The 26,866-nt window shown below is 39.3% G+C and overlaps 1 protein-coding gene and 1 pseudogene across 3 annotated transcripts in view; both read left to right on the forward strand.

Moving 5' to 3' along the window:
* FAM120C (family with sequence similarity 120 member C) overlaps positions 1-26,866 on the forward strand; it is a 162,239-nt gene that overhangs the window by 101,877 nt on the left and 33,496 nt on the right. The gene's annotated exons all lie outside the window — the stretch shown is intronic.
* Positions 681-26,041, forward strand: LOC140627825 (beta-galactoside alpha-2,6-sialyltransferase 1 pseudogene; annotated as a pseudogene).

Here is a 26,866-nt window from a genome sequence, read left to right on the forward strand (position 1 = left end):
AATCTAATACATTCCATATGCTTTCCCTGAAGAAAACACTTTAGCCTCCTGTTCAGCTTCAATTATTTATTCTTAATTTAGACATATTTCCAACAATTTGTTTATCTGATTTTCCAATGTACAACAGATCAGAAGCAGCAAATTGTAAGACGGGTGAGACAAGGTGTAGGATCTATTATTAGAACCAGTCCGAGTAACAGCAGCAATAAGTAGCAGCTTAAAAGCTGCCTAAAATGGGCAGCTCTGGTGGCTCAGCAGTTTAGCGCCGCCTTCAGCCCAGGGTGTGATCCTGGAGACCTGGGATTGAGTCTCACGTCGGGTTCCCTGCATGGAGCCTGCTTCTCCCTCTGCCTGTGTCTCTGCCTCTCTCTTTCTCTCTCTCTCTCTCTCTTTCTCTCTCTCTTTCCCTCTTTCCTCTCTGTCATGAATAAATAAATAAAATCTTTAAAAAACAAAGCTGCCTAAAATCAGGGGAAAAGATATAAAGATTACTTTTTAAAAAGACCTAAGAACCCATATAGTATAGGGAGAAACTGCCCTGTGTAAACCAGTAACCCGTGTAAGTTTATTAATAAAGCACAAACCAATAATCAGTTCGTAAAATCATCAAGAACAGGTTCTGTAATGTTACATATTATGTACTTGGCAACGTGCTAAGTCAGCCCTTTGTATACGATGCTATGGATCCTCATAATAGTGCTAAAAGGTAAATATTATTTATCTTCATTTATAGATGAGGGAACAAAGGCTCAAAGAGAAGTGACTTGCAAAGGTTACATAGCTAGTAATGGGTGGTGCAAGAGTTTGAACCCAAGTCTCTCCAACTCCCAGTTCCTATGCTCTTTAAAAGACAAAATGGTAGAAAAATACGGTCTTAAAGATTAACATAAAATCTGGTTGAAAATTTAAAATTCAACTTCATTTTTTTAAAGATTTTATTTATTTATCTATGAGAGACAGAGAGAGAGAGAGAGAGAGAGAGAGAAAGGCAGAGACACAGGCAGAGGGAGAAGCGGCTCCATGCAGGGAGCCCAACATAGAACTTGATCCCAGGTCCCTAGGATCACAGCCTGGGCCAAAGGCAGCACTAAACAGCTGAGCCACCCGGGCTGCCCTAAAATTCAACTTTAAATGAAGATTAACTTATCCTAAACACTTCCTTGCTGAGCAATATCAGGTAAAGACTGGGTAGTGGCTTAATTGCATTACTAGGAGTCTAAACTCCTCAGTTGCATCTGCTGACTATTCTCATGGAAGTAAAGTAATGCTGGGGAAGTTGTAACTAAAAGTTAATGTTGGTGCAGCTCTTGGACAATTGTCCTAGAGAAATGAGAATCTAGAATAAAAGTTGGTACAGTTTGAAGTAGGCATAACCTTTACGAATATAATAGTCACCACTGAGGAGGACAGGATAAGGAGGAACTCTGTCAGGCTTCCAGGAGTGAGGAATAGCCCTGTTGAATGTGGAGAGGCATATAACAAGGCTCTGTCATCTCTAGCAAAGTTTCGTTCAAATCTCAACACTTTTCCAGAAACACAACATGAAATTGGACAAGGATATACCTCTAGATTCATGGGTAAAGTTGAACCTTTCTGAGAAATAATTCTGTTAAGAAGCAGTGAATTTGTTATCAGCTGTAATAGGGTATTTGAGTTAACCATGTGCCATCCTGATATGTAAAGATAAATAAGAACTAGTTTTTGTCCACTTGACAGAATAAGTCTAAAGTTTACTGGCAAAAGCAAATGAATAAGAATAGCTTGGGATTACAAAAAAGGATAGTCTTGGCTCAAACAAAAATACCAAAATATTATAAATTATGCTAAAATGATGTGATACTGGCATAAAAATTGATGTCATTGTTTTAGAGCAGATAATACTACGTAGTATCCTAGACACATGATAACTTAAAATATGCCAAAGGAAGCTTCACAAAACATGGATGGGAATAGATGAATTTTTAAATAGTTGTTGAGAGAACTGTACTGGTATTTGGGGAGAAAACATCAAGTATAGGCCTTCCTCACATAAATTCCAGGTGGATTTGTTACAGAGATAAAGGTAAAGGAAAAAAGATAAAAGATAAAATAAAAACTAAGCAATGACTTAAATGATCTTGAGAAAAGAAAGGAACTTTTTAAATGAAAAGCCTCAAGTCAGGGCAGTACCAAAAAAACAGTATCAGGGAAGGCAAACACCTCTGTTGACAGTGACTGCTATACACCATGCTAAAAATTTAACTGATAGATCTGGGCAGTAAGACAATCATAAAGCGCTTTGATAAGCTGTCTTATATTCCTGGGGCTCTGAAAGATTGTCTATATCCATAAAGCTATATACACACTCGAGAAACTGGAGAGACTCCCAAATACATGTTCCTACCAGGCTGAACATGAAACTTGCACAAGGTAAAAATAAAAGCCTGACTTATAACTGCCTAAAATTTTAATGCATGCCCTAAGCTACACTTAAATCCCCTTGGCAAAAGTGGAAGCTTTATTGGGTCAAGATGTTTCTGCACAACCTCTGACTAATTGTTGGCTGACCAATAAGCTATGCTGATCCAAGGGAGATGTTTAGGAAGCTAGGCTTAAAAATGCAAAGAAGAGTTAAAAATAAAAAGAAAAATCTTAGCAGGTGTATCAGGTCACATTCTGCAGTAGAGACAGGCTCTGCAAAATCAGTCCAGACATGTCACTAAACTAACAAAGTAGCAGCAACAACAGTGTTTGGGAGGGTTGCTACAATATATGATTGAAACTAGCTGATGTGTACAAAAAATTATGAGACTTGCAAAGAAATAATAATGTTTGGCTCATACACAGAACAAAAAGCACTCAATAGCAACAGTGTCTAAAGGAGTATGGATGTAGAACATAGTAAATAAGGACTTTTAATACCTACAATAAATACATTCAAAGAACTAAAGGAAACCATATTTTAAACATTGAAGTATGATAAAAATGACCCATCAAGTTGAGAATAGCAATAGAGAGATAGAAATTACAAAAAGAAACCAAGTAGATATTCTGGAATGGAAAAATACAATAATCAAAATGAAAAATTAAAGGAAGAGGCTCATTAGTAGATTTGAGCTGAGAGAAGAAAAAGATCAAGGAACATGAAGATAGACCAATAGAGATTATCCAATCTGAAGAACAGAATGTAAAAAAAGAATTATTAAAAATGAAACTAAGAGAGCTATAGGACATCAAACATACTAACATATACATAATAGGTGACCCAAGAGAGAGGAGGATGTTTAGAAAAAATATGTGAAAAACTAAGAATTGAAAACTTCCCAAATTTGGTGAAAGACATAAATCTACGCATCTAAGGTCAAAAACTCCCAAGTATCAACTCAAAGATCCACACTTAAACACTGTTAAAAGATAAAGACAGTCTTGAATGAAGCAAGAGAAAAGCAATTTATCACGTACAAAGGAATCAGAAGAAGATTAACAATAATCAAAAACTGGAAGCAACCTGTTTCCACTGATGGATACATTGATAAAATGTGGTATATACATACAATGGAATATTATTCAGCCTTAAAAAGGGAGGAAATTCTGACACATGCTACAATGTGTCTGAACCTTGAACACATTATACTTAAGTGAACTAGCCAGTCAGTAAAAACAAATCTGGTGTGATTTAATTTATATGAGTAGTCAGATTCAGAGACAGAAAGTAAATTGGTGATTTCCAAGGGGCTAGGTTGGAGAAATAGGGAGTGTTTAGTGGGCATGAGTTTCAAGTTGAGAAGAATAAAAAATTATGCAGATGGATGGTGATGATGGTGTAAATGTACTTAATGTAATTAATACCACTGTAAATGTACACTGAAAAATTACTAACATGGCAATTACCATATATGTTTTACCACAAGAGAAAAAAGGTACATAAGGGGTAGAACGCTTCCCCTTCCCATAGTACAGAGTAAGGAGGTTAACAGACTCTCTCCCCAGCAAAATTGCAACTAACCTGGTAGAAATTTTTTTTAATCATTTAACCCTTAGGCATATATAACCAAGAAGATAAGGTTTCCTTCTCCTCCCAGCTCTCGTTTTTAGGTTATGGTTTCACCCAGGAAGGAAAATATTGCCATTTCTCATCAACTCCAGCCCTTTGTCCAGGTAGGCATAGTAAAGAGGATCACCCACCAATCCGCCACTCAGGGCAGAAGCTCTAATCTAGGGGCAGCATGCCAAGAATACTTTGGGCCCCAATCATTCCCACCCCAGCAAATGTGTGGAAAGAAGTTTCCACACTGGGAAGATCAAGCCAAAAAGAGTAGGGGCTGCCAACTACCCCACCCTTTTTCAATGCACACTTACAGAGCAGGTGTGTCACTTGTCACTCTGGAAAAAGCAGCCTCAGCATGGTGCAATGAGTGGTTCTTTTCAGGGAGAAAGTAGACCATAAGAATGAGGAGCTCTACACCTTCCTGAAGGGACTGTCTTTAATTGAAGCAGAGCATGGAGAATTCCATACCTAAGAGCATATTGAGAACAATAAGTATCTTGATGAGCAATTAAGAGGAGGCTGGTAGCTCCATGATATGAGCAGAACACCAGGGCATCCATATGTTTTATAGAGAAAACCAGGGAAAGAAACAGCCAAGAACCCTCCTAGGATCACAGTCAACTCTGGGGATCAGGAAGGTTGTATACATACACCTGATGGCACCCACTCAGGAGAAATCAGAACAGGACATGGGACAGACTTCAAAGCATTCCCCTAAACCACCTAGAGACCATCAATACAGGGCATATGCCTCACTGGCACAAGGAACTGAAATACTACCTCTGATACAAGCATCAACTGAACAATAAGCTTCTCTGACCCAGAGGCAACTCCTCGGAAACCAGGTTTAGCATAAAATAAAACTTACCACTGCCAGACTAGAAGATTATGAATACCCAAAGTTATGCCTTCTTAGCAAAGATCAGAGAATGAACCTCCAAACTAATATTCTTTCACTGAATATGGGCAAAAATGTGTAAACTCCCTGAACTATGATAGCTGCCTTACTCTACACTTATATGCAATGGGAAAAGGTATAAATCTAACTGGCTAAGAAGGCTTAAGCATAATAATTGACCAGTTAGTGGCTTATGCAGACCCAGGGGGAACATCTAGGTTGCCAGGCTAAAAGAAAAACAAGCAGAGACATCAGTAGAGACATCAGAGGCTGCATCCTACATATTTCAGAAATAGAACTAACAGAATTAGTGCAGCTAAGTCACTAAATAAACAAGAGAACAACAAGCAAACATCAACCAACCCTGGGCTGGAGGGTGGGGTCAGTATCCACTGTTGTTATAATATATTATCTAAAATATCCAGTTTTCAACAAAAATTTCCAAGGCACTCTAAAAAACATGCAAGCAAGACCCACTCACAGTAAATAGAACAGGCTTTTTAAAAAGCCTACATACTTTGTTGAATATTAATTGACCATACAGTTGAGGGCCTATTTCTGGGTTCTCTATACTGTTCCATTGATCTATGTGTCTGTTTTTGTGCCAGTACCACACTGTCGTGACGATCACAGCTTTGTAGTACAACTTGAAATCTGGCATTGTGATAGCCCTGGCTTCAGTTTTCTTTTTCAGTATTCCCCTGGCTATTCAGGGTCTTTTCTGATTCCACACAAATCTTAAGATATTTGTTCCAACTCTCTGAAGAAAGTCGATGGTATTTTGATAGGGATTGCATTGAACGTGTAAATTGCCATAGGTAGCATTGACATTTTCACAATATTAATTCTTCCAATCCATGAGCATGGAAATTTTTCCATCTCTTTGGGTCTTCCTCCATTTCTTTCAGAAGTGTTCTGTGGTTTTGGGAGTATAGATCCTTTACCTCTTTAGTGAGGTTTATTCCTAGGTATCTTATGCTTTTGGGTGCAATTGTAAATGGGATTGACTCCTTAATTTCTCTTTGTTCAGTCTCAGTGTTCGTGTATAGAAATGCCACTGATTTCTGGGCATTGATTTTGTATCCTGCCACACTGCCAAATTGCTGTATGAGTTCTAGCAATCTTGGGATGGAGTCTTTTGGATTTTCTATGTACAGTATCCTGTCATCTGTAAAGAGGGAGAGTTTGACTTCTTCTTTGCCAATTTGAATGCCTTTTATTTCTTTCTGTTGTCTGATTGCTGAGGCTAGGACTTCTAGTACTATGTTGAATAGCAGTGGAGAGAGTGGACATCCCTGTCTTGTTCCTGATCTTAGGGGAAAGGCTCTCAGTTTTTCCCCATTGAGAATGATATTCGTTATGGGCTTTTCATAGATGGCTTTTAAGATGCTGAGAAATGTTCCCTCTATCCCTACACTCTGAAGAGTTTTGTTCAGGAATGGATGCTGTATTTTGTCAAATGCTTCCTCTGCATCTATTGAGAGGATCATATGGCTCTTGTTTTTCCTCTTGGTGATATGATCAATCACGTTGATTGTTTTATGAGTGTTGAACCAGCCTTGCATCCTGTGGATAAATGCCACTTGGTCATGGTGAATAATCTTCTTAATGTACTGTTGGATCCTATGGCCACATGCAGAAGAATGGAACTAGACCATTCTCTTACACCATACACAAAGATAAACTCAAAATGGATGAAAGATCTAAATGTGAGACAAGAATCCATCAAAATCCTAGAGGAGAACACAGTTGAACTCAGCCACAGCAACTTCTTGCAAGATACATCTGTGAAGGCAAGGGAAACAAAAGCAAAAATGAATTATTGGGACTTGATCAAGATAAAAAGCTTCCGCACAGCCAAAGAAACAGTCAACAAAACTAAGAGACAACCTACAGAATGGGAGAAGATATTTGCAAATGACATATCTGATAAAGGGCTAGTATCCAAGACTTAAAAAAAACTTATTGAACTCAACAGCAAAGAAGCGAACAATCCAATCATGAAATGGGCAAAAGACCTGAACAGAAATTTCACAGAGGAAGACATAGACATGGCCAAGAAGCACATGAGAAAATGCTCCACATCACTTGCCATCAGGGAAATACAAATCAAAACCACAATGAGATACCACCTCACACCAGTGAGAATGGTGGAAATTCACAAGACAGGAAACAACAAATGTTGGAGAAGATGTGGAGAAAGGGAAACCCTCTTGCACTGTTGGTGGGAATGTGAATTGATGCAGCCACTCTGGAAAACTTTGTAGAGGTTCCTCAAAGAGTTAAAAATAGAGCTACCCTATCACCCAGCAATTGCACTACTGGGGATTTACTCCAAAGATACAGTTGTGATGAAAAAACGAAACACCTGCACCCCAATGTTTATAGCAGCAATGTCCACAATAGCCAAACTGTGGAAGGAGCCTCAATGCCCATCAAACGATGAATGGATAAAGAAGCTGTGGTATGTGTATACAATGGAATATCAGTCAGCCATTAGAAACAACGAATATGGGGCAGCCCGGGTGGCTCAGTGGTTTAGCGCTGCCTTCAGCCCAGGGCGTAATCCTGGAGACCCTGGATCGAGTCCCATGTTGAGCTCCCTGCATGGAGACTGTTTCTCCCTCTGTCTCTCTCTGTGTGTCTCTCATGAATAAATAAACTCTTAAAAAAAAAGAAACAATGAATTCCCACCATTTGCTTCAATGTGGATGGAACTGCTGGAGGGTATTATGCTAAGCGAAGTAAGTCAGTCGGAGAAGGACAAACATTATATGGTTTCACTCATACGGGGAATATAAAAAAAATAGTGAAAGGGATTATAGGGGAAAGGAGGTATAATGAGTGGGAAAAATCCGAGAGGGTGACAGAACATGAAAGACTCCTAACTCTGAGAAACGAACAAGAGATAGTGGAAGGGGAGGTGGGCGGGGGAATGGGGTGACTGGGTGACAGGCACTGAGGGGGCACTTGATGAGATGAACACTGGGTATTATACTATATGATGGCAACTCTCCAATAAAAAATATACAAAAAATAAAAATTAAAATTTTTAAAAGCCTACATAGGAGACTTAACAAAGACTTAAAAGCAGTTATTTAAAAAATGTTCAGGGACGCCTGGGTGGCTCAGCGGTTGAGCCTTTGGTTTAGGGCGTGATCCTGGTCCCGGGATCAAGTCCCGTATCGGCCTCCCTGGGAGGAGCCTGCTTCTCCCTCTGCCTATGTCTCTGCCTCTCTCTCTGTATCTCTCATGAATAAATATAGAATCTTTAAAAAAAAAAAAGTTCAAAGAACCAAATGAAACCATGCTTAAAAGAATTAAAAGAAAACATGACAGTGTCTCCTCAAATAGAGAATTATCAATAAAGACTAAATATTAAAAAGAACCAAGCGAGTATGCTGGAGTTGAAAAGAACAGTAAACCAAATTGAAAAGTTTACTAGAGATCAACAGTAGATTTGAGCTGGCAGAAGAAAGAAGCAGCAGACTTAAAGACAGATTAATACAGATTATGTAGCCTAAAGAGCAGAAAGATAAAAGAATAAGGAAAACTGAACAGAGCCTTAGAGGAATGAGTGACACCATTAAGTGCACCAACATTCGTGTAATGGAAGTACCAGCAGGAGGGAGCTGGAATAAAAAAGTATTCTAAAAAAATGGCTGAAAACTTCCCAAAGTTGACAAAAAAAACCCACTTTATTTTATATATCTAAGAAGAGATGAGCTCAAAGAGAACCGCACTAGACATATCGTAGTCAAAATGGTGAAAGCCAAAGATAAAAAGAGCATTTTGAATGCGGTAAGGAAAGACTAATCACATGCAAGGGAACCACAAAGATTAGATTCTCATCAAAAACAATGGAGACCAGAAAGCAGTGGGACAGCATAATTCAATGTGCTTAAATATAAAACTCTCAGCTGCCAACTTTATATGCAGTAATACTATGTTTCAAACATGAAAGCAAAATAAAGACATTCACAAGTAAACTGAGAAAATGTGTTGCCAGCAGACTTCCCTTTTAGGAGATACTAAAGGAAGTTCTACAGGCTTAGAGCAAGTAATAACAGGCAGTAATTCAAATTCATATTAAAAAAAGACAACACCAGTAATGGTAATTATGTACATAAATTATGTACGTAGAATAATTGCATAGTCCTTTTTTAAAAAGTTATTGCATCAAACAATACGTATATAATTGTATTGTCGAGCCTATATCATATAGAAGTATATTCAACAACATCAGCAAAAAACAAAGTGTATGGGAACAAAGATGTATTGGAGTAAGAAAATGACACCAAATGGTAAATTCACAAGTAGAGAACTAGAGATAATTAGGTTAACACAACAAAAACTATGAATATGTCCATGTTCTCTCAACTCTTTTAAAAATAAGGTTGTGTAAAGTATAATTATGACAATATATTCTTGGGGGTTTTTTTATTCTTGGGTTTGTACAGATGTAACATGTATAACAATAATACCACAGAAATGAGGGGAGGGAATGGAGGTACATAAGAATAAAATTTTGATATTACACGGGAATGAAGTTAGTGTATATGTGAAGCAGATGCTATTAAGTTGTACATTACAAGCCCTAGAGAAAATAACTCACAAGTGTAATTTAAAAATTATTAAAGGAATTAAAGTGTTACACTAGAAAAAAATCCACTTAAGACAAAGAAGGACGAGTGGATTAAATAACACGAGACATATAGAAAGCAAAATGACAGGTGCAAATTAATAATAACATTAAACTTGAGTGGACTAAAAATCCAATCAAAAGGCAGAGATTGTCAGATTAGATGAGAAAACAAAATTCAGCTGTATGCTGTCTGCAGGAAACACAGTTTAGTTTGAAAAATATAAATAGATGGAAATAAAAGGATGGGAAAATACAAAAACAACAACCATAAGATTGCTGGAGGGGCTATAATAATACCAGACAATAAATATTAAGACAATAAAATGTTACTAAGGACAAAAGGGAATACTAACAGAAATGAAGGGAAAAACAGACAATTCGAGAGTAATAATAGGAGACTTCAATACTCAACTTTCAAAAATGGATAAAACTATACAAAATATCAACAGGGAAATACAATATATGATCTTATGTGTATAAAATCATAAACACTCTACAAAAATGCTGTTAGAACTAATAAAGGAATCCAGCTAAATAGCAAGATACAAAGTCAATGCACAAAAAACAATTGTTTTTCTATAAATGAACATTGAACAATACTTAAAGCAAATGACAAAACCAACTCCATTTATGATAACATTGAAAAAATAAACACATAGGAATTAATTTCACCAAGTACATAAAAGACTTGTACAATGAATACAAAGTGTTGCTAAAGAAATTTCAAAAGACCTAAATAAATGGAAACACATCTCGTGTTCATGGATTGGGGGACTTAATATAATTAGAATGTCAATACTACCCAATGTGATTTATAGATTCAGTGCAGGCCCTACCAAAGTCCCAATGACCTTTTGTGAAGAAATAGAAAAACCTATCCCTAAAATTCATATGGAATCTCACAAGACCCGAATAGCCAAAACAATCTTGAAAAAATAAAACTGAAGGACTCAAACTTCCTGATTTTAAACTTATTACAAAACCACAGTAATCAGAACAGTATGGTATTAGCATAAAGATAGATGTATAGACCAGTGGAATAGAATAGAGACCCCAGAAATAAATTCTCACATATGTGGTCAAATGATTTTTTGACAAGGGTGCCAGGATCATTCAATGGGGACAGGACAGTCTTTTCTCTCTTTTTTATTTTTTCATTTTTTAAAATTTTTATTTTTATTTTATTTTTTTAAGATTTTATTTATTAATGAGAGACACACAGAGAGAGAGAGAGGCAGGCAGAGACACAGGCAGAGGGAGAAGCATGCTCCATGCAGGGAGCCCGACATGGGACTCGATCCAGGGTCTCCAGAATCACACCCTGGGCCGAAGGTGGCCCTAGACCGCTGAGCCACCTGGGCCGCCCTCTCTCTTTTTTAAAGATTTTATTTGTTTATTCATGAGAGATGCAGAGAGAGAGGCAGAGACATAGGCAGAGGGAGAAGCTGGCTCCCTATAGGGAACCTGATGTGGAACTCGATCCCAGGATCACGACCTGAGCCAAAGGCAGACACTCAACCACTGAGCCACCCAAGTGCCCCCAGGACAGTCTTTTCAACAAATAGTCTTGGGAAAACTGGATATCCGCATGCAAACAAATGATGTTGGACACTCACCAAACACACATATAAGAATTAACTCCAGTGGTTCAAGGACCTAAAACAATGAAACTCTTAGAATGAAACATGGGAAAAGTTTCACAACATTGGAGTTGGCAACAGTTTCATGGATAGGACACCAAAGACACAGATAACAAAAGAAAAAATACACAAATTGTACTTAATGAAAAAATTTTAAATGTATGTCAGAATACACTGTTTACATAGTAAAAAGATCACCCACAGAATGGAAAAAAATATTTGTAAATCATATCTGATAAGTGATTAACATCCAGACTCTGTAGAATCTATTGGAATCCTAGTGCACTGTTGGTAGGAATATAAAGTGGTATAGCCACTTTGGAGAAAGCAGCTCTTTCGGTGGAGCATGTGACTCTTGATTAAGAGGGTTGTGAGTTCGAGCCCCATGTTGGGTATAGAGATTACTTAAAATCATTTTAAAAAGATACGAGATACCAATTTACACCCATTAGTGTGGGTATAATAAAAAAGACAAGAAGTGTTGGTGGGGATGTGGAGGAATTGGGACACTGGAAGTAAGAATATAAAATGACACATCCACAAAGAAACATTCACAAATATATATATATATATATATATATATATATATATATATATTTATTTATTTATATATTTATATATATTCAAAAATATATAGCGCTATTCATAACTGCCACAAATGGAAACAACTAAAATTTTCATCAACTGATAAATGGGCTATGTTATATTCATACAATAAAATGTTCATTCAGATATAAAAAGAAATTAACTACTAATTCATGCTACAACATGGATGGACCCCCCCCCCAAAAAAAAAATTAGGCTAAGTGAAAGGCACCAGTCACAAAAAGACATCTATCATGCAATTCTATTTTTTTAAGATTTTATTTATTTATTTATTCATGAGAGACAGAGGCAGAGACACAGGCAGAGGGAGAAGCAGGCTCCATGCAGAAGCCCGACATGGGACTTGATCCCAGGGCTCCAGGATCACGCTCTGGGCCGAAGGCAGGCACTCAGCTACTGAGCCACCCAGGGATTCCCCATGCAGTTCTATTTATATGAAACATTCAGAATAGGCAAATCCAAAGATTTGTGTTTGCCAGGGTCTTAGGGGAGGGGCAGGTGTAGAGTGACTGCATGAATTCAAGATTTCTTTTGGAGGCAAGTTAAATGTCCTGGAATTAGATAGTGGTTACGGTTATATAACCCTGAGAATATGCAAAAAAAAAAAAAAACACTGAATTGTACCCATTTGATACATGAAATGTATAGTATGTTAATTTATCTCAATAAACCTGTAAAATGGAAAGGAAAGGAAAATAGATTGCCAGATAACCAAAGACTAAGAGAATTTATCACTACTGCCTTGCATTATAGGAAGTATTAAATGATGTCCTTCAATTTTATGTCCTGAAACCATAAAATTCCTAGAAGAGAGCACAGGCATCAGCCATAACAACATTTTTCTAGATATGTCTCCTGAGGCAAGCGAAACAAAAGCAAAAATAAACTATTGGGACTACATCAGAATAAAAAGTTTCTGTACAGCAAATGAAACTATCACCAAAACTAAAAGGCAATCTACAAAATGGAAGATGATATTTACAAATGACATATCGATAAAGTGTTAGTATCCAAAATATATAAATAAAAAAAACAAAATATATAAAGAACCTATACAACTGAATACCTAAAAAACAAATGATCTGGTTAAAAATAGGCAGAAGAAATGTACAGACATTCTCCAAAGACATCCAGGTTGCCAACAGAAACATGAAAAGATGCTGAACATCATCATCAGTGACCAGGGAAATGCAAATCAAAACTACAATGAGATATCATCTCACACCTGTCAGAAAGGCTTAAAACAAAAACACAAGAAACAACAGGTGTTTGTGAGGATGTGGAGAATAAAGGAACCAGCTTGCACTGTTGGTAGGAATGCAAACTAGTGCAGCCACTATGGAAGACAGTATGAACATTCCTTTAAAAATGAAAAATAGAACTACCATATGATCCAGTTATCACACTACTAGGTATATACCTGAAGAATACAAATCACTAATTCAAAGTGATATATGCATCGTAATGATTATTGCAGCATTATTTACAATAGCCAAATTATGGAAGTAGCCCCAGGGTCCATTGATAGATAAATGAATAAAGATGTGGTATTTATATAAAATGGAATATTATTCAGCCGGAAAAAAAGAATTATTTTGTATCAATAATTTTTTGTTGTTGTTAACCTTTATTTTTTTTAAAGATTTTATTCATTAATCATGAGAGACATACAGAAAGAGGCAGAGTACAAAGCAGAAGTAGAAGCAGGCTTTTTGGAGGAAGCCTGATGAGGGACTCTATCCCAGGACCCTGGGATCACAACCTGAGCCAAAGGCAGACACTCAACCACTGAGGCACCCAGGTGCCCCTGTTAGCCTTTACTTTAAAATTTACTTCAAGTATTTTAGCTTGTATTTTCTAGATTTTCACCATTCCACTTTGCATGATCATAGATTAGGAAATGCAAACTAGGTATTTTGGAAGAAAATTACTTATTATTAATATAATATTGCTTACAATGTGATTTAATTTGATTGTCTTATGATCTGAAATGTAACAGTTTGGGTTAAATGTGTGTGAAAAGCAAATTTAAGCATGTCTAAATTCATAACCCTGATGAATGAACAAGGTATGAGATAGCTCACTCGTCACACTCCTTTGAACACCTCACCAACCTAGCATGATCACTGATGTTTCCTCTTTTTTTTGTGATAATGTATTTTATTTATTTTAAAAGTCAGTCTCTCTTTCTGTCTTTTTTTTTAAATAAATTTATTTTTTATTGGTATTCAATTTCCCAACATACAGAATAACACCCAGTGCTCAATCCCGTCAAGTGCCCCCCTCAGTGCCCGCCACTCAGTCACCCCACCCCCCACCCACCTCCCCTTCCACCACCCCTAGTTCATTTCGAATTGTTAGGAGTCTTCCATGTTCTCTCTCCCTTTCTGATATTTCCTACCCATTTCTTCTCCCTTCCCCTCTATTCCCTCTCACTATTATTTATATTCCCCAAATGAATGAGAACATATAATGTTTGTCCTTCTCCGATTCACTTATTTCACTCAGCTTAATACCCTGCAGTTCCATCCACGTCGAAGCAAATGGTGGGTATTTCTCATTTCTATTGGCTGAGTAATATTCCATTGCCTACATAAACCACATCTTCTTTATCCATTCATCTTTCGATGGACACCGAGGCTCCTTCCACAGTTTGGCTATTGTGGACATTGCTGCTATAAACATCGGGGTGCAGGTGTCCCGGTGATTCATTGCATCTGAATCTTTGGGGTAAATCCCCAACAGTGCAATTGCTGGGTTGTAGGGCAGGTCTATTTTTAACTCTTTGAGGAACCTCCACACAGTTTTCCAGAGTGGCTGCACCAGTTCACATTCCCACCAACAGTGCAAGAGGGCTCCCTTTTCTCCGCATCCTCTCCAACATTTGTGGTATCCTGCCTTGTTAATTTTCCCCATTCTCACTGGTGTGAGGCGGTATCTCAATTGTGGTTTTGATTTGTATTTCCCTGATGGCAAGTGATGTGGAGCATTTTCTTATGTGCTTGTGGGCCATGTCTATGTCTTCCTCTGTGAGATTTCTATTCATGTCTTTTGCCCATTTCATGATTGGGTTGTTTGTATCTTTGCTGTTGAGTTTAATAAGTTCTTTATAAATCTTGGAAACTAACCCTTTATCTGATACGTCATTTACCAATATCTTCTCCCATTCTGTAGGTTGTCTCTTAGTTTTGTTGACTGTTTCTTTTGCTGACAAAAGCTTCTTGTCTTGATGAAGTCCCAATAGTTTATTTTTGCTGCTTTTGTTTCTTTTGCTTTTGTGGATATATCTTGCAAGAAGTTACTGTGGCCAAGTTCAAAAAGTTCTCCTCTAGGGTTTTGATGGAATTTTGTCCCACATTTAGATCTTTCATCCATTTTGAGTTTATCTTTGTGTATGGTGAAAGAGAGTGGTCTAGTTTCATTCTTCTGCATGTGGATGTCCAATTTTCCCAGCACCATTTATTGAAGAAACTACTTTCTTCCAATGGATAGTCTTTCCTCCTTTATCGAATATTAGTTGACCATAAAGTTCAGGGTCCACTTCTGGGTTCTCTATTCTGTTCCATTGATCTATGTGTCTGTTTTTGTGCCAGTACCACATTGTCTTGATGACCACAGCTTTGTACTACAACCTGAAATCTGGCATTGTGATGCCCTCAGATATGGTTTTCTTTTTTAAAATTCCCCTGGCTATTCGGGGTCTTTTCTGATTCCACACAAATCTTAAAATAATTTGTTCTAACTCTCTGAAGAAAGTCCATGGTATTTTGATAGGGATTGCATTAAATGTGTAAATTGCCCTGGGTAACATTGACATTTTCACAATATTAATTCTGCCAATCCATGAGCATGGAATATTTTTCCATCTCTTTGTGTCTTCCTCAATTTGTTTCAGAAGTGTTCTATAGTTTTTAGGGTATAGATCCTTTACCTCTTTGGTGAGGTTTATTCCTAGGTATCTTATGCTTTTGGGTGCAATTGTAAATGGGATTGACTCCTTAATTTCTCTTTCTTCGGCCTCATTGTTAGTGTATAGAAATGCCACTGATTTCTGGGCATTGATTTTGTATCTTGCCACGCTACCGAATTGCTGTATGAGTTCCAGCAATCTTGGGGTGGAGACTTTTGGGTTTTCTATGTAGAGTATCATGTCATCGGCGAAGACGGAGAGTTTGACTTCTTCTTTGCCAATTTGAATGCCTTTAATGTCTTTTTGTTGTCTGATTGCTGAGGCTAGGACTTCCAGTACTATGTTGAATAGCAGTGGTGAGAGTGGACATCCCTGTCTTGTTCCTGATCTTAGGGGAAAGGCTCCCAGTGCTTCCCCACTGAGAATTATATTTGCTGTGGGCTTTTCGTAGATGGCTTTTAAGATGTTGAGGAATGTTCCCTCTATCCCTACACTCTGAAGAGTTTTGATCAGAAATGGATGCTGTATTTTGTCAAATGCTTTCTCTGCATCTAATGAGAGGATCATATGGTTCTTGGTTTTTCTCTTGCTGATATGATGAATCACATTGATTGTTTTATGAATGTTGAACCAGCCTTGTATCCCCGGAATAAATCCTACTAGGTCATAGTGAATAATTTTCTTAATGTGTTGTTGGATCCCATTGGCTAGTATCTTCTTGAGAATTTTTGCATCCATGTTCCTCAGGGATTTGGTCTGTAATTCTCCTTTTTGGTGGGGTCTTTGTCTGGTTTTGGAATGAAGGTGATGCTGGCCTCATAGAACGAATTTGGAAGTACTCCATCTCTTTCTATCTTTCCAAACAGCTTTAGGAGAATAGGTATGGTTTCTTCTTTAAACGTTTGATAGAATTCCCCTGGGAAGCCATCTGGCCCTGGACTTTTGTGTCTTGGGAGGTTTTTGATGACTGCTTCAATTTCCTCCCTTTCCTGGTTATTGGCCTGTTCAGGTTTTCTATTTCTTCCTGTTCCAGTTTTGGTAGTTTGTGGCTTTCCAGAAATGCATCCATTTCTTCTAGATTGCCTAATTTATTGGCGTATAGCTGTTCATAATATGTTTTTTAAATCGTTTGTATTTCCTTGGTGTTGGTAGTGATCTCTCCTTTCTCATTCATGATTTTATTAATTTGAGTCTTTTCTGTCTTCTTTTTAATAAGGATGGGTAATGGTTTATCTATCTTATTAATTCTTTCAAAGAACCAACTCCTGGTTTTGTTGATCTGTTCCACAGTTCTTCTGGTCTCGATTTCGTTGAGTTCTGCTCGAATCTTTATTAACTCTCTTCTTCTGCTGGATGTAGGATCTATTTGCTGTTTTTTCTCTAGCTCCTTTAGGTGTAAGGTTACTTTTGTATTTGAGTTCTTTCCAGTTTTTGGATGGATGCTTGTATTGCGATGTATTTCCCCCTCAGGACTGCTTTTGCTGCATCCCAAAGATTTTGAAGGGTTGTATCTTCATTCTCATTAGTTTCCATGGATCTTTTTAATTCTTCCTTAATTTCCTGGTTGACCCTTTCATCTTTTAGCAGGATGGTCCTTAACCTCCACGTGTTTGAAGTCCTTCCAAATTTCTTGTTGTGATTTAGTTCCAATTTCAAGGCATTATGGTCTGAGAATATGCAGGGGACGATTCCAATATTTTGGTATTGGTTCAGACCTGATTTGTGACCCAGTATGTGGTCTATTCTGGAGAAAGTTCCATGTACACTTGAAAAGAATGTGTATTCAGTTGAGTTTGGATGTAAAGTTCTGTAGATGTAAAGTTCTGTGTGAAATCCATCTGCTCCTGTGTATCATTTAAAGCTTCTTTGGAGATGTTGTGTTTAGAAGACCTATCGAGCGTAGAAAGCGCTAGATTGAGGTCACCAAGTATAAGTGTATTATTATCCAAGTATGTCTTAATTTTGGTTATTAATTGATATATTTGGCAGCTCCCACATTCTGGGCATATATATTGAGGATTGTTAAGTCCTCTTGTTGGATTGATCCTTTAAGTATGATATAGTGTCCCTCTTCATCTCTCACTACAGTCTTTGGGGTAAATTTTAGTTTATCTGATATAAGGATGGCTACCCCTGCTTTCTTTTGAGGACCATTTGAATGGTAAATGGTTCTCCAACCTTTTATTTTCAGGCTGTCAGTGTCCTTCTGTCTAAAATGAGTCTCTTGTAGACAGCAAATAGATGGGTCCTGCTTTTTTATCGAGTCTGACACCCTGCGCCTTTTGATGGGGTCATTAAGCCCATTCACGTTCAGAGTTACTATTGAAAGATATGAGTTTAGTGTCATCATGATATCTATTCAGTCCTTGTTTTTGTGGATTGTTCCATTGGACTTCTTCTTAAAGGGGAATTTTAAGAGTCCCCCTTAAAACTTCTTGCAGAGCTGGTTTGGAGGTCGCATATTCTTTCAGTTCCTGCCTGTCTTGGAAGCTCTTTATTTCTCCTTCCATTCTGAATGAGAGCCTTGCTGGATAAAGTATTCTTGGTTGCATGTTTTTCTCATTTAGGACCCTGAATATATCCTGCCAGCCCTTTCTGACCTGCCAGGTCTCTGTGGAGAGGTCTGCTGTTACCCTAATACTCCTCCCCATAAAAGGTAGAGATGTCTTGTCTCTTGCTGCTTTAAGGATCTTCTCTTTATCTTTGGAATTTGCAAGCTTCAGTATTAAATGTCGATGTGTTGAGTGGTTTTTATTGATTTTAGGGGGGATCTCTCTATCCCCTGGATCTGAATGCCTGTTTCCCTTCCCAGGTTAGGAAAGTTTTCAGCTATGATTTGTTCAAATACATATTCTGGCCCTCTGTCCCTTTCGGCGCCCTCGGGGACCCCAATTAAACGTAGGTTTTTCTTCCTCAGGCTGTCGTTTATTTCCCTTAATCTGTCTTAATGGTCTTCTAATTGTCTCTTTTTTCCTCAGTTTCCCTCTTTGCCATCAACTTTTCTTCTATGTCACTAGTTCTTCCACCTCGTTAACCCTCGTCGTTAGGACTTCTAGTTTGGATTGCATCTCATTCAATTGATTTTTAATTTCTGCCTGATTGGATCTAAATTCTGCAGTCATGAAGTCTCTTGAGTCCTTTATGCTTTTTTCTAGAGCCACGAGTAGCTGTATAATAGTGCTTCTGAATTGGCTTTCTGACATTGAATTGTAATCCAGATTTTGTAACTCTGTGGGAGAAAGTACTGTTTCTGATTCTTTCTTTGGAGGTGAGGTTTTCCTTCTAGTCATTTTACTCAGTGCAGAGTGGCCAAAGTAAGTTGTATTGGGAAAAGGGGAAAAAGAGAGAAGAGAAAGAAGAAAAGGAAAAGAAAAAAAGAAAAAGAGAAGAAAAAGAGAAAAAAAGTGGGGAGAGCAAACAGAAATCAAAAAGCAAAAAAAAAACCCAAGGGGGAGTATCCTCTGATTCTGTATACTGTAAGTCCCTTGACTTCCCCTGGAACTTTCCAGTGCTTCTTGGTCAATAATTTGTTTTTCCCCTGTCCGTCTAGCTGGTCTCCTGGGGGAGTGGCCTGTTGTGCTGATTTTCAGGTGTTAGAGCTTGGGGGAGCTGCTCAGCCCCCTGCCTGGTGCAGGGCTCAGTGAGTGATGTTTAAGCTGCTTATCCCGTGAGGCCCCTGTGAGGCTCAGTGGGGGTTGTTTACCCTGTGAGGCCCCAGGAGGAACAACCACAGTAGCGCTGGCCAGCTCTGAAGCCGTGAATTCAGCTCCCGCAGTGACTAAGGAGCTCTCAGTCTGCAGGGGCCTGGATGCTCCAGGGTCGAGGCCGCTGATCTGCTCAGCTTGGGGCAGGAGTGTCCTTGCTGTCCTGTGCCCTCTTGGCCTCTGCCTGTCCCTGGGGGATCCTGGGCTGTTTCTCCGGCGCCCTGTGCTCCCGGGCCTGCGCTGTTGAATTCGCGCTCCCAGCCGCGCAGCCCCCTCTCCACGGAGCCGCTGCCTGAGCCCCTCCGAGCTGCTCTCGGGGCCGCGCAGCCCCCTCTGTGCGGAGGCTCTTCCTCTGTGGGAGCTGCCTCCGAGCTGCTCCCGGGTCCAGCTGTGAGCATGCTGCAGCCCTTTAGGGAGCTCAGCGCACTCTCCCTGGGGCGCAGGTGCTCTGTTAGTGTCCCATGGAGCCTGTGGGCATCCCCGCCCTCCTGGGGTCCTACTCTAACTCCCTGCGAGCGCCTTTCCCTCCGGGAAGATTGGTGGAAGCGGGATCCCTGGGTGGCGCAGCGGTTTAGCACCTGCCTTTGGCCCAGGGCACGATCCTGGAGAACCGGGATCGATTCCCACATCGGGCTCCCGGTGCATGGAGCCTGCTTCTCCCTCTGCCTATGTGTCTCTCTCTCTCTCTGTCTCTCTCTCTCTCTCTCTCTGTGACTATCATAAATAAATAAAAATTAAAAAAAAAAGATTGGTGGAAGCTCCTGCTTCTCAGGGACAGACAGGGCTTTCCTGTCCTGGGGACACTCGCTCCGGCCTTAGCCTGGCTCCTCACGGGGCCTCTCCCCCTTGGATGCCTTTTGTTTCTTTATTCCCCCCCCACCATCTTCCTACCTTGATAGAAGCGCGAACTATTCTCACTGTAGCTTTTCTCTCTTTAAATCTCAGGCCGAATTTGTAGATTTTCAGGATGATTTGAAGGTTATCTAGGTAATTTGGTGGGGACAGGTGACTTGGGGACCCTACTCTTCCGCCATCTTGCCCTCACTGATCTGTATTAATAATTATTATTAATTATTATTATTATTTAGTATTATTTTTATTATAGCACATTATTTTGTATTTTGAATTATTTAGTATTAATCTAATATCTTGCTGTTTGCAACATCCTGGATGGAGCTAGAGAGTATAATGCTAAACAAAATAAGTCAGTCAGAGAAAGACCAGTACCATATGATTTCACTCATATATGGAATTAAAAAAAAAAAAAATCCCCACAGAATCGTAACTAAAGGGAACAGATAGTTACCAGAGGTGAGGTGGGTAGGGGGATGGATGAAATAGGTGAGGAGGATTAAGAGTACATTTATCTTGATGAGCAATGAGTAGTAAATAGAATTGTTAAATCACTATATTGTACACCTGCACCTAATTTAACACTATATTAGCTATGCTGAAATTAGAATTTTAAAAAACAACATAAATATATAAAACATAACAAAATTAAAAAATAAATGGTGTCCTTTAGACTGAAAGGAAATGACACCAAAAGGATAAATAATGACCACCTGTCTAAGTAGTTGCATAGGTAAATATAAAATGTTGTATAAATATATCTTTTCTTATTTATTCATTTAATTGAATTTTAAAAATTTTATTTTTAAGTAATTTCTCCACCCAACATGCAGTTCAAACTCAAAACCCCAAGATCAAGAGTTGCATGCTCCCCTGACTGAGCCAGCCAGGCTCCCCTCATATAACTAATTTAAAAGACAACTGCATAAAGCAACAGTTATGAAATTGTGTGTTGGTGTTAAAGGTATAATATATATGGCAGCACAAGGGAGGGTGGAAAGAAGAGAACCATTATAGGAGCAGTTTTTCTATATGCTACTTAAATTATTTAGTATTAATTTGAAATAGTGTGTAAATTAAGATATATACTGTAATCCATGGAGCAACCACTATAAAAATTACCAAAAATACAGAAAAAAAAGATTTAAAATGCTACACTGGAGAACATCTCATAGAAACAGTAAAAGAGGAACAAACAAAAAAGCAAAGAAAGGGGAGGTGTGAAACCTATACATCTAAACATAACTACATCAAATGTAAATGGATTGAACAATCAAAAGGCAGAGATTATCAGATCAGGTAAAAAGCATAAACTGAGCAAGAGATATGCTTTAGATTCAAAGACACAAATAGGTTGAAAGGAAAAGAATACAAAAAAAAAATACCGTGCAAATAGTAACTATATGAGAATTGTAATGGCTATACTGATATCAGATAAGATAGACATTAAGACAAGTAATGTTACTAGATAATTAAGAACATTTTGTAGTGATAAAAGGGTCAATTCATTAGGAGTATATGCCAATTATATGTACTCCTAGCAGCAACACCCCAAAGTGCATGAAGCATAAACTGAGTTTAAGAATGAAATACATTTAAAAAAAAAAGAATGAAATACATTTCAACAATAATAGTTGAAGTCTTTCAATACCCTACTCTCTCTTTTTTTAAGTATTTTATTTATTTATTCATGAGAAACACAGAGAGAGAGAGAAAGAGAGAGAGAGAGTCAGAGACATAGGCACAGGGAGATGCAGGCTCCCTGCAGGGAGCCTGATGCAGGACTCAATCCCAGGACCCCGGAGATCACACCCTGAGCTGAAGGCAGACGCTCAACCTCTGAGCTACCCAGGAGTCCCTAATACCCTACTGTCAATAATGGCCATAAGTAAACAGAAAATCAGAAAAAAAATATGGAAGACTTTACCAACATTATCAACCAACTTGACCTGATGTGATAAAAATGATGAGTTCAAAAAAAATGATGAGTTCAGATCCTTATATACACAAAAATTACTCAAAATGGATAATAGATCAAAATGTAATAATTAAAATTATAAAACCTATGAAAGAAAACAGGAATTTTTCTGATTTGGCATTAGATGATGATTTCTTAAGTACAATAACTATAAAGCTCAGTCCATTAAAAAAAAGTGGATCTCATCAAAATACCAACTTGCATTTCAGAAGCTACCATTAAGAAACCGAAAAGACTAGCGACAGAGGGAGGAAACGTTTCCCAATCATATATCTTATAAAGGACTTGTATCTGGAATATATAACGAACTCTGAAAACTTACAAGAAAACCAATAACCAATTTAAAAATGAGTAAATGAGAGGCACCTGGCTGGCTCAGTCAGTAGAACATGCAACTCTTGATCTCAGGGTCATGAGTTCAAGTCCCAAGTTAGGTGTGCAGCCTACTTTAAAAAAATAAACCCCTCTAAAAATGAGTAGATGTGAATAGGCATTTTGCCATAAACGATAAAGGATTGGAACAGAAGGACATGAAAATATTCTCAACTTGAATAATCATTTGCATTTCACAAATTTAAACCACAATGAAATATCACTCCACTCAGGTAGAATGATTATAATAAAAAAGACAATAATATATGTTGGTCAAGGTGTGGAGAAACTGGAATTCCCTCATACATTGCTGGTGGGAACTTAAGTGGTTATAGCTACTTTGGTGATTAGTTTGGCATTTTCTTAAAAGGGTAAACACAAATGTCTCATATAACTTATTTATGCTGGGTATCTGCCCACAAGCATCAAAAAGATAGGTCCACACAAAGACTTGGACATGAATGTTCATAGAGACATTACTCATAATCAAAAAGTGGAAATAGGGTAGCCCGGGTGGCTCAGCAGTGGGCAGCCTGGGTGGCTCAGTGGTTTAGTGCCTCCTTAAGCCCAGGGTGTGATCCTGGAGACCCGGGATTGGGTTCCATGTTGGGCTCCCTGCTTGGAGCCTGCTTCTCCTCTGCCTGTGTCTCCACCTCTCTCAAGTATCTGTCAACTGGTAGATGGATAAAGAAGTGGTATATCCATCAATGAAATATTACTCAGCAATAAAATCAAACAAATTACTGATACATGCCAGAGCATGTAAAATCATTATGCTAAATGGTGCTAAAAGAAATCAAAGAAGGAAAGTTCATGAACTAGAAGACTTACCACAGTCAAGCTGTCATTTCTCTTCATATTGACCTATAGGTTTAATGTCATTTCTATAGGCTTAATAGGCAAGGGTTTTTTTGTAGGCATAGATGAACTTCAAAATTTATATTGAAAGGCACAGGTCTTACAGTTAGCTAAAACAATCTTTATAAAGAAGAAAAAAAGGGTGGAAATCACTCTACCCAATATTGAGGCTTAGTATGGAGCTAAAGTAATCAAGACAGTGGAGATATTTGCTAAGGGACAAACACATAGGTTAATGGAAGAAAATAAAGAACCCAGAAATAAAACCAAACAAATTACTGATTTTTGGCAGAGGTGCAGAAGCAATTCAGTTAAAAAAGGATAGGCTTTTCAACAAATGGTAGTGGACCAGTGGGCCTTCCATAGGCCAAAAAAAATAAAAATAAAACAAAACCCCAAAAAACAGACAAAAAATTTTTTTAAAACTTTGACTTAAACCTCATACCTTATACAAAAATTAACTCAAAAGACTTAAATATAAACATAAAACAGACTTAAAACAAAACATAAAACAAACATAAAACAAAACACAGACTTAAATATAAACATAAAATTATACAAGTTTTAGAAAAAATATAGTCTTCAGGATATAGGGCAAGGCAGAGTTCTTAGACTTATAACCAAAAGCACAATTCATTGAAGGAAAAATTAATGAATTGGACCTCCTTAGAACTAAACTCTTTTGCCAGTTGAGGCTCTTTTCTTCCTTCCTTCACTGTCCCATCCACCCCTCAGCCCAGGTCCCCCACTCCTCCCCAGCAGACCCTCCTGCTGGGACTTGGTTCCTGGCACCAGCTCCCCTGTGGCCGGGCAATGAGTTGGCTAGCACCTGGGGGAGGGGGGGAGGGGGGGGGCGACAGGTCCAGACTGGGAAGACACCTGGTGCTAACAAAGTAAGCTGCTGTCTGCAAGAGAATGGAGCAGGCAGGTAGAACAGATGTAGCCCAGATGGTCAAGCATGGGGCAAGGAAGATAGAGCCAATTGTATGGAGCCCAGCTGAAATGAACTGGCTTCCTTGAGTGTGCCCAAGTCCTGGTACCAGGCCTCTGTCCCAGCACTGAGGTTTTCCTCACACATGAATGCCTTGATCCTGGGCTGGATGTGTACCCCTACTCCTGGACCAAGGAGAACCTCCTTTGCGAGAAGAAAACATTTACTTATTTGGCACATGAAGCTGAGCTACAGGCACTGACTTTGGCCCTAGGAACATCAAGATGATTTTTGATCATCCTGAGAAAAATGAGCATTGTCCTCTAGGCCCAATAAAGCAAATATTTTCCTATAGAGAATAGTGCTGGTTCCTGAGGACTTGAAGGGCCTGCAGCCCCAGGGTGGGTAGCCAAAGATAGTCTTGTTTTCCTGCTCAGAACAGAGTGGCTGCCTTGAATGCCTCTTTCATTATGATTCACACCAACTTGAAGAGTTGGCCTTCTATTTTCAGTCATCTGTGTGTGGAAGGAGAAAGGAGTTGCTGTGATTCCCTTAAGTTGTAAACCATAGAATTCCAGATGTTGAGAAGTTTGGAAAAACAGTCTATGACTTCAAGCAGCACCCAGAACCCCACCTCAGCAGTCCCCGGGGCCCAGCCAAGGCCAAGCCAGAGGCCTCCTTCCAGGTGTGGAACAAGTACAGCTCTTCCAAAAACCTTACCTCTAGGCTGCAGAAAATATGGAGGAATTATCTGAACGTGAAGGACTATAAAGTGTCTTATAAGGGGCTAGGGTCTGACGGTCAAGTTCAGTGCAGAGGCCCTGCACTACCACCTCTGGGACCATGTGAATATATCCATAGTAGAGGCCACAGATTTTCCCTTCAACATTTCCGAATGGGTTTCCTGCCCAAGGAGAACGTTAGGACCAAGGCTGGGCCATGGGGCAGGTTTGCTATTATCTCATCAGCAGGATCTCTGAAGTCCTCCCAGTTGGGCCAAGAAATAGATGATCACAGTGCAGTCCTGAGGTTTAATGAGGCATCCACAACCAGTTCCTCCCAAAATGTAGGCACAAAAACTACCATTCGCCTGATGACTCTCAGTTGGTCACCTCTGCAGAGCACTTCCTCAAAGACAGTTTGTACAGTGAGGGATTCCTGATTGTTTGGGACCTGTCTGTTTGCATTCATATTATCTCAAAGTGGAAACAGAGCCCTGATTACAGCTTTTTTGAGAACTGTAAGAGCTGTTGCAAGCTACATCCTGATCAGCCCTTTTATATCCTCAAGCCTGAAATGCCTTGAGAGCTGTGGGACATCATTCTTGAAGTCTCCCCAGAGGAAATTCAGCCAAATCCCCTATCCTCTGGGATGCTTAGCATCATCATTATCGTGATGCTGTGTGACCAAATGAATACTTACAAGTTTCTCCCATCCAAGGCAAGCCTTGGAGTGTGCTACTACTACCAGAAGTTCTTTGGCCGTACCTGTACAATGAGTACCTACCACCCACTCCTCTTTGAGAAAAATTTGGTGAAGCACCTCAACCAGGGCACAGACAAGGACATTTATCTGCTTGGCAAAACTATACTGCCTACCTTCCAGGGAATTCCCTGCTGAGCCTGGGCTCCCTGGTCAGGTCTCCTTGCCCTTCTCCTCCAAGCCTGGGCAGGCCACATTCCCTAATAATCACAGGCTGTACTGTGGGCCTTCTGTCAGTATGAGTCACAGGCTGCAGGAATCCAACAGCAAGCAGCCAGGTCCAGCCTTCCCTGTAGCTGCAGAGGTTTGTAAACCCAGATCCTCCTGCCACACACTTGTACACACATACCTAGCTTTCTTTCCACACACAGGTAAATGCAAGATCCACCTTTCCCATTTGGGCTGCCACAGCTGGGCTGTTTCCCCCTACCGGAATGTTATTCTCACAAACCAGCACTCTGTATTACTTGAAATCTGCACCTAGACACTAATTTCATGTGTTAAAGAAGTTCTCCAAAATTATGATTGTGCCCAGGCATAGGGTGCCTCGGGGTGGGGGGGTGGCCAGTAGTGGTACAGGACATAGGAAACATGATCAGTTCTTCCAGAACAAAATTACCCCCAAGGTCCATGCCCCTGGAGGAGGTGGTGTTCTATTAGTCTAGCTGGTTTGGTGGGCCCTTAACATGGGTGCTTATGAGCAAAGGGTCTTGACGAACCCACAACCATCTCCATATGGAGAGGAGAGGCACAGAAGGGCACAGTCTCCATCTTCCAGTTCCCCACAGTTCAGTGGAAGAGAGACAGGGAAGATTCAGTTTGTTTGGTGAATAGGGTTGGCGGAGGGGGTGTTGTGGAGAGGCCTACTTGCCATGCTGTTTGCCAGCACACTTAGGAAGGGGCATACTCGTGCTGTGTCTGTGTTTGGCGAGGGCTTCACAGAGCTGGGGCTGTGGAAGAAAT

Source organism: Canis lupus, chromosome X, assembly GCF_048164855.1.
Source record: "Canis lupus baileyi chromosome X, mCanLup2.hap1, whole genome shotgun sequence".
Classification (NCBI taxonomy): domain Eukaryota; kingdom Metazoa; phylum Chordata; class Mammalia; order Carnivora; family Canidae; genus Canis; species Canis lupus.